Source organism: Harpegnathos saltator, unplaced genomic scaffold (genome assembly GCF_003227715.2).
Source record: "Harpegnathos saltator strain DR-91 unplaced genomic scaffold, Hsal_v8.6 scaffold393, whole genome shotgun sequence".
Classification (NCBI taxonomy): Eukaryota; Metazoa; Arthropoda; class Insecta; order Hymenoptera; family Formicidae; genus Harpegnathos; species Harpegnathos saltator.
The window spans coordinates 420,181-429,994 of record NW_020230198.1 but is presented as its reverse complement, the minus strand read 5'-3'; positions in this window follow the sequence as shown (position 1 = coordinate 429,994).

Sequence of the window (9,814 nt, the reverse complement as noted above, 5' to 3'; positions counted from 1 at the left end):
GATTTAGACCCGCGAGAAGGGACTCGATCTGCCAGCGGGATTATCTCCAGCACGCAGAAGCCATTAGCATTCAATAAGGAATTTGTAATTTAATACCCTCGTTCCAGGTGCAATTGTATGGACGAGATCAATATTATGAGATAAATATTGCCCATGCACGTATAATATAATAGAGAGATGCTGGGACGATAAGCCGCTTGTGTAATTTCCCGCCGTGCGAACATGCAGTCTCTCGACCGAGCGAAAAGAGCGGGCGCATCATTCTTTGTGGAGCCGCGAAGGGCTCTCTTTTTCAACGGGAGAAATCTCTCTCTCTTCCTCCTTTTCCCTTTCGCCGTCTTCGGAGAGACTAGACGACGGAAATCGCGAATAATTTCGTGCGGAGGTGAGAGAGAGAGAGAGAGAGAGAGAGAGAGAGAGAGAGAGAGAGAGAGAGAGAGACCGATGTAAAATACAGAAGAGTATTCTTGACCGACGATGAAGAGCCACGACCTAGACCTCTCGTTGCGCCGAATGAAATCGGATTTAACGGATTTTACACAGTTTCCGCCGCGGCGGTATTATTCGCGGCGGAACAATGCAACGCTTTTAGCGCATAAACAACGAGTGTTTATAGCGCGTAAAATGGCGGCGCACAAGTACGAGGACCCAGCTCGGTGTACGGTCAAACGCGCGCGCGTGGGTCACCGAGAAGTCGAGTGTGCGTATTTATCACTCTCTAGAATTTTTATATTCGCCTCTCTCCCGAAACCCAGCCAATTACCCGCCAATTTGTCGCCCATTCCACTCGGCGAGATCGTGTCGCGCGATTTAATGCACGTGTATTTCATAACCCGCGTGATTCAACGAATTCCACGACTTCTGGAAACATTGTGTAATAAGCGAACCGGCCGCGAAGCGAAGTGCCCTTCGGTTAGTTTCAATTCGGCCGTTGCCAACTTCCGCAGCGCGCGACTTCGCTCTCGCGAATTTATGAGGTAATGTCAATAAAACCAGCCGAAACCGAAACTTCAGCCAGCACTTTATTGTATTCTTCGCCGAAAAGGAGAGAGAGGGAGGAGAGAGAGAGAGAGAGAGAGAGAGAGAGAGAGAGAGAGAGAGGAGACCAGACCTCTCCGAGGCTGAACAAACGGAAACTCGCAATTTTCCGAGTTTATTCTCACGTTCTGCTTCAAGGCTCATACGCGTGCACGCACGTTCGGCCGCTCACACGAGCGCGTGGCTTGCGAAGGATAGCGGAATATAATCTCGCGCGTTGATATTTCAATCCTCCTGTTGCCGGCCGCACCGAACGTGATCGAGGCGATACTTTGGAGCTGTCGTCGGACGATTTATTCTCACGACTTCGGCCGGAAGAGGAAAAATCCACGGTCGATACATCACGAGCGCCAAGCTACTCTCGCTGTGTGTGTTTCCCCCCCCCTCTCTCTCTCTCTCTCTCTCTCTCTCTCTCTCTCTCTCTCTCTCTCTCTCACGTAAATATTTACACGTTATTACTGCCGTTATTATCCGCTTCGGGGGATATATGGCGTTTCGCAACAATCGCGCTTTATCACGCGACGTTTAACGGATCGTGCGGCCACGTTCGGTAATTCAAGTGTAATAAATGATATGTTAATGGCGGCTTTTCCTCCCGCGGTTAAAGGCGCACACGCTTGCAGCTCGCGGCGGCGACGGCGGCCACGTGAAGGATCGTCATTTGGAAATTAAGGAAACGTACCCCGGCAATAACCGTAAATCCACGTCTGCCACGGGTTTTCGCGGACTCGTCGCAGTCAGCAGTACCTTAATGCCGACTCGATCCCGTGTCCCCTCCGCCTCGCAACAAGCCCGTCGAGAGTTGAGCCTGCGAGACGAGTAATTAAACCGCGAGAGTAATTTCACGCGCGGAAAGAGACGAGTCCGCGATTTTTGCCCGAGGTCCATCGATAGCGTCCAAAGTTTCGGCAAATATTTTTAAGCGCGAGTAAATCAATCCGCGCGCCTCGCTCGCTCGATAATATTTGCGCTCGAAAAACCGGCCCGACCGCGCGGCCGCAGACAAACGGAATTGCAAAACGTTTCTCACGTGCGCCGTGTTAAACTGCACGCTTAAAGATTAAATTTCGTATTTTCGGACAACCGCGAGACCACGAGCGCGTCGAACGTTCTCGCGAGATGCGTCGTGAAAATGCTAAAAAAAGTTCCGATCCTCCGAGCGCCTACGTTCTGCAATATTGAGAAACGACTGCTAAACACGTTAATGCTTAATGCGTTTCAAATCTTCTTCATCTACCCTTTGCATACGCAACTGTACAATTCTCTCGACGTGCAACTTTTTCGTTTTCCTTCTCCCATTTTCATCCCGTCTCGCGTCGCGAGTTCCAAACAGGAAGGATCCCGCAGTTATCTTTAGTTTTGAGTTAGCGGACCCGCTGCCAGTCGGATCTTTAAATATTTACGACGGCCAGATTCGGGGGAGAGGAAGAGGGGGAAGAGAATGCATCGCCGTCGATTCAACTGGACGGACGCGCTCTGATTTGCGCATCGATGCGCGCAGCACTCGCAAGAAGGTCACGTCTCTCATTACGAACTAACGATTCAATATTAAATCCCATGTTTGCTCTCATTGCGGGACCGAAGGGAGAACTTGATATCTCCTATTTGCCATTCGATCTCCAAGTTTCCCAACAGAGGAGAGAGCAGAGAGAGAGAGAGAGAGAGAAGGAGAGACTCGGCAAACATAAGACCCTACAACATGAAACCCGCAACCGACCGCCGTCGGTCGGTCCTGTATCCGCGAGACACCGTCGTTAGCAACACTGTTGCAAAAAAGAAAAAAAAACGCGAGCCCACGAAAATGCACGCAGAGCGGAATTTCAACGGTGGTGCAAACGCGATGCGACCCTCGCGGAAAACCGCGCGCGTGCCCGACCGCGACGTGGCTCTTCGATCTCATCTCGCGATGCTCCGTGTTAATATTTGATCAGCAAATACGGCTTGTCGAATGAGAAATCGTTGTTAGGATGTTATATTAGTCCACCGAGAGAGGAAGAGGGAGCAAGCGGAGAGAGAGAGAGAGAGAGAGAGAGAGAGAGAGAGAGAGAGAGAGAGAGAGAGAGAGAGAGAGAGAGAGAGAAAGAGAGAGAGAGAGAGAGAGAGAGAGCGAAGGTAAGTTTTAATTTCGCGCTCTCCGCGCCGTATTTACGTTGACTACGCCATTTGAGATGTTTATTATCCCATCAGGATATTTGTGAGAGCAGAGTTCGAACGTATCCAGCGGAACAAACGAGAATCCGTGTTTTCTTTTCCAATAGCGCGCCGATAGACGCGAACCTCCGCCGCGAATCCCGATACGTATCTCCCGTTTAAAAGCGGGAAATGATTATGGCGCGAGATCACGGAATGTCATGAGATAAAATCAAAGCGGCCGGTCCGCTTGTACATGCAGATCTCCTGCAGAGATCGCGCGCGCACAGGGCGACCACCTAAGACCACCTAAGAAGACGACGTGCCAATTTCCGCATCAATCAGCTGTCGCGCAAGGCTGCAAGGCTGAAGGGAGAGTTGGAGAACTCGCCGCCCTCCGGCGAAGCTGCGTCAATATTTATTACTTGTGTGTCGCCGCACAGCGCGGGAGAGTGCACTCGCTTTGACTATCCGCCGCGACTTTTCCCTCCCTCTTTCGCGATTTATCACGAGCGAGGAGATACCTTCCGCGCGCGAAATCCGCGGATTATCATCGCGAGATAAAGGAACGCATTCGAACGTGGACGAACGCAGAAGAAGACGAGAGAAGCCGATCGCTTAGTTACAAAAGCGAAACTGTGTCGACTCGAATATATTCGTCCTAGCTCTTATCGGCACGATTTAATCCGCGACACCGGTCGGCACTCGGTCAATTAGACCGCTGGAAAACGAGTTTCAACGCGATCGAGCGAGAAAGTGGTTTTGTATCGGCCGATCTGCGCGACAGCTCGCGCGATACCGCTCGCGTTAATTTTGTCGCCGGCTACGCCCACGCGCGTCTGATAAACGGCCGCGTACGGTATCAGAATTAAAGTAACACAGAAATTTCAGCACGCCGCCCCCGCCGGGCAAATCCGTAAATCGCCGCTCGAGCAGCCGGAATAGACAACGGATTACCGTTATTGTCGTTATAAATATCGCGAGAGAGCGCGCCGTGTCGCGCGCACGCCGAATAAAATGATTTTTGCAGCGCAGCTGCGCAGGGGAGCCGCGTTTCGGCGCGGCGTGGCCATCGTAACGATCTCTTATCGATCGGACGAGCGGCGAGCTAATTACGTATCGCCGGCCCGTACCGCTTTTCATTGCGCGCGTGATTATTGAAACTGCGCGTACCGGCGCGGCAACATATGCCCTCCCTCGTGGGCATATCGATGGAAATTACTTAATAAAACCGGCATGCGCGAGAAACCTCGCTGCAAAATCAGAGCGAATCGAGGGTTCTCGCTTTAACGGCCGATTATCGCGCGCGCGTAACCGATATTACGCCGCCGCCGCCGCCGCCGCCGCCGTTTCGTCGGCCTCTCGCACATTCGCCGGATTAATTTCAAGTTATTTCAATCTTCCGCTGCGGCTGCTAAGTGAATACGTTATATGTGCTGAGAGAAAAAAGACGAGCGTATCGCGCGGATAATAATAGTTTTCCGTTCGCGGGATAATCGTTTTTACCGCTTCCCCCCCGTTTCTCCGACGAAAAACTCCTCGGTCAGCCAGCGATTCGCCGTTGCGCACGCCACATCGATATAATTGCGTAATGCGAACAACACGAAAGAAACACGGCTGCCGGCACAAATATTTTCACGTAAAAGGACTTTCACCGCGCGATAGATAGATTGCCGCCGGTGTAAGCGCGCCCGCGCTTACCCGGGAGAATGTAGAGAGAGAATTCGGGGGAAATTTCAGGAAACGCCTCGGTAGAGTAAACATATGCATGTGTACGCAGGTGTAGATGTGTAAGATGAAATTATGAAACACGTATGTCTTTCAAAAACGTCATAAAAAGCACGAGAGCATAGGATAATCGTTCACTTCCAGACCTAGGATAAATTTTCTAAACTAGAAATTTCGATCAGGTTCACCTAACATTGATAAGGACCTAATAGGGTGAATGAAAGGTAATCCTAAGTAAGTCAGTCCTTATAATATTAACGACTAACGACAAATGAGTAAAGAAGATCTTTATAAGGTTATAATGATCGGGTCCACATTAGGACCTTAATGTACCAGCCTAGTGTATGATATAATATGGTTCAGTTAATCAGCTCCTTGTCGGGATCTTATTCATCGTACCTAATATAATTTACATTATCGAGTTTTAGCAAAACAATTTTTGGGTGTCACTTCCAAATATAAAGATGTTTGCATTGAAAAAAACACTTCAGATCACTTGAATATATTTGTAAAATGTTATAGAAACTATCCTTTTTTTAGCAGTCAATAAATAGTTGTAAAATTAACGTGACATGCAACTTTTCTCTTTAACACTACTTTATGTCTTGTCACCTTGTGATACTTTATGATCTTATGATATTCATCTTATGTTTCTTTTCCGAAACATTTTACAAGTATACTCAAGCGATCTAAAATATTATTTCACGCAAATATCTTCTTATTTGGAAGTGACATGAAAGAATTTTCAGCGTGTCATTTCTTATTTCTAATGTCATCATCCAATATAGCCGTGGTGCGTAATCAGGAGCCATAATTTGAAAAAAAAACGTAATAAGGATTCCACAAAGTAACTCAAAAAGGATCTGATTATGAATCCTTACTAAGGTCCTGATATCCATGCTGCGTTACATGACTTACTAGGACCCGATAGTATTACCTTATTGGGACCTGATGTCCAAATGAGGTTAACCTGATCAGGACCATGGGATAAATTTCTAGTCGGGACGTTGCGAAATGGGCGAGATATTTTTTAATAGTGTTCTTCTTAATTGCGCTTTTCTCAAACACTCTTGAAACACGCGTCTCTCGCAGGTACGCTAATAACAACGTCATTCAAGAAAATTATAAACGCGAAGGCGGAAAGGATGATGGGAGAAGACGTGGGGAGGGAAAGAGAGCTCGTATCTCAATACTCGCCGTAACGGAATGCCGTGAACTCGGGTTCAAGCTTTACTTACGAGCGCGCTTACAGCTGGGTGTGCGGCGATATCAATTACTGAGAACACCAGCGCAATTACACAATGAAGTAGTAATGGCAATATCGGCGATAAACCTGATCGACGCAACGCCGCCCGCGCGCGGTGGTTGAAGACCCGCTGCGTACGCAGCGTATGAACTTCGGTCAAGCGCGAACCGCGGAATTGTTGTAAATCGTACGATAAATCAATTATTTACGGACTCCGCCGGGAGAAATGCGCAAACGCCGCAGGCATGCGTAAGCGGAGTACGAAACGCGGCTGAAAACATAGCGCATGGAATATCTTACGGAGGATTGCGCGGAACATTATCGCATTGTTCGTCATATTGGCGGACGGAGATAATCGAGATATATATATGTATGTCTGTGTTCGAGTAAACGCCGCACACATGTCGGTGTAAAAAAGCATTATCTTTGTAAAAATGTTCTATAATTGTCGGTTACGGTTAATCGACTGTTTATCAACGAGAATGAGAGAGAGAGAGAGAGAGAGAGAGAGAGAGAGAGAGAGAGAGAGAGAGAGAGAGAGAGAGAGAGAGAGAGAGAGAGAGAGAGAGAGAGAAAGAAAGATAGGTGGAAAGAAAGGTTCGCGCTACAATAAAGATATTTATATATACGTGTCGTTTCATTAAAAATGAATAGATGAGAAATGTTTCGTAACGTTTCTTTAAAGCAGGAAATATCCTGATTGCTCATTTCTCTCGCAAATACGGGATCTTTCCTCCCCAGAAGGCCAATTACTTCGTTAATTTAATCATCTCGAATTTCACGAGACGCGTCGCGCGAGTTGGCGGAAGGAGGAGGGGATATTCACACGAAACTTTCCAAGTTTCCCCGCCAAATAAGGAGCACCGCGAGTGTCCTGACATTTACTACACGTGATTATTTTTCTTACTTGATTGCGCAACGACTCGCTCGCGTCGGCGAAATTTAATTCCCCGTAGATTCGGGTAGTGACCGGTAACGTCTTCGTAAATCAAGGACCCTAACAAGGACGCGCGCGCAGCGCGAGTACAGCCAAAAAAGGCCGCCGCCGTCAGGAAACTTCAAGACGCGAATATAATCTTCAAGGAGTCAGCGATTCCCATCGGGACAGCCGAAATTCACTTTGTTCTTTATCGACATCGCGTCGGCCCTCGACACACGACAGACGTCCCGCCGCGAAATTAACGTCCTACAGCACGGCCTTCGAACGTTTTAAACGCGGGGGTCGCGGGAAGTGGGTCAGGATCGTGCGTCATTTTTTTTATATTTAATCGCGGTAAAAATAATATCTCTTGAAAGAAAGAGAGAGAGAGAGTTACGATACGCCTCTCAAGATCGAAATAACGATCAAAATAGCGCGCCGCATTTGCGGAATTTTTCCATTGCGCTCAACAAAGTCCGTGAAACGTATCGCGCGTTCGTTTTCAAAGTCGGATGAAACGAGAGCTGCTTATACACCACCTTTCGTCCCTCTTGCCCACCTTCACCTCCTCCACCGCATCCTTCTCCCCCCCCCTCCGCAACCCGACATGATTTATTCATACAGATCACACGTGAGAGGAGCGCGGTAGCTTACCTGCCACCTGCGTGGCTGCGGTAACCTGCCTTTGCCTTTGCGCGTGTAACCCTCCTTTTCGTCACGTGTCGGGGGAACGCTCTCTTTATTATTTCCGAAAGGGCACGCAAACATAACGGGGGAGGGGGGGGGTAAGTCTGAAATACGACCGAAGCTGTCGTAGAACCGACGTTCGGCCGAACGAGAGCAGTGGCAAGGGAGACCGACGAAAATAGAAGAAAAATGGACCGTGGATGCACTTCAGATGCACCTGCGCCGCTTTTCCTCGCGATTTTCAAGGTGTCAACCGTGTGTAGGCCGAACTTTCATCGAGCCTGAGCGAACATGCTGCTCTTTCTTTTCTTCTTTACACGTTAATGTCGCGTGGGGGCTTCAGAATAGAAAGTCTTCTCGACTTTGGCCGAGGTATTCCCTAAATTCGGGCTCTACACCGTCTGCAAACGGCGTCTTGTGTACTCAAGTTTGATATTGGGGCCTGCATAATTTTGTAACTTTAATCCTACGTCGGCTGTCACGCGAACATACGGCGAGAAGCATTTTCGTCGGGCGTTTTTTTCTTTTACTCTGCGTTTCGTCCGTTCGCCTTGTTGTTCGTTCGTCTCACGTCGTTAGTCAGCTTTTATGAACCCGTACCCGTCGGCGCATAATTAACACGTGAAAGCTCGCGATGACGGGGAGGAGGTGGTTTCTCGCATAATTCAAGTGGATCGAAGCTAATGCGAAGCGCGTTTGCGAGGGATTACGCGTTTGCCGATGTTCCGGGAGATAGTCGCGCGAAGCGAGAGGGCGACGAGGCGAAGCAAGTGCTTCGAAGACTACATCGCGAGCAAGACAGGGACATTTACTTCGAGTAGCGACCGAGAGGGAGGAAGAGAGAGAGAGAGAGAGAGAGACAGAGAACAGCGGATGTGTACAAATTCATGATACAGAGAACGTCCATTCGGCGGCCGAGCGAAGACAAAAGGCCTCTGCAATGGAGATGGCGATCAAATGGGAATGTTTTCATTTCGATGCAAATGCGCGACGCTTCGAGAGAGAGAGAGAGAGAGAGAGAGAGAGAGAGAGAAAGAGAGAGTGAGAGCGAAAAAAAGATATCACGATCGATGAGGGGTCTCTCTGTCGATACTTTGACGATAGCGCCATGCAGATGCATGGCGGCGGAGGGAGGGGGGGCGAGATTGGAAACAAAGGAGAGCCGGGGAATTAAAATAGTCCCGCGAGCGCGCCATCGAATGCGTGAATCGACGTAATCGCGAATGATCGCCCGGATATGGCAGACGGAGATGCGGCGGAGTATCGCGACTTCGATACGCGAGAAAATCACCGCGGAAAAGTAAAACGCACTTGTAAACGCGGATATATGGCGGCGCGAGTGTGTGTGCTCGAGCTAAAAAATGACGAGCAAACGGACGCGAATGCGACGCGCACGCGCGATTGATCTGCCGAGCGGTGCGAGTATCGCGATTTTAATTGGAACACGTGTGATCTATGTACGTTTTGCAAAAAACAATTGGGTTCGATTAACCGAACTTGCGTTCAGACCTGGGGATCAGACTAAAACTCAACTGCGGCGACATGGGAAATTCCTGCGGGACGTTTCCATTCGAACAGTCTCAGTTGTCTCGAACGAGTTCCACCGCGAGTGAGTATTCAGATGAGTATTTTCGCTCGCGGTGACGGAGATGCCGTTTCTCATATCACAAGTTGAAGCTGAGACTCGCTCGAAATCGAGGAAAATAAAGTTTTCAATTCCGCACGTCCGGCCACTTTCCGTGTTTCATCTGCCGACACGCGCGACACCCACGCATCCCCGTCGAAAGATTGCCGATTCAACCGACGACTCTACGCTGCGAAGCACGAATACACGTTCTCCGTGGTATATTTTCCTCTGATCTCAGAATTTCCCGACGTGAGCGTAGCTCGAGGAATATTCGGGAAACACGCATCGCCTCATCGTCGCCAAAGCTACGGGCAGATCCGAGAGAGGGAAAGAAAAAGAGAGAGAGAGAGAGAGAACCCCGGCGATTGGCGTCCGCTCGGTGTCGATAACAAAAGGACAGCTTCGACGCTGAATCGAGGATTTTTCCTCGGCCAGGTAA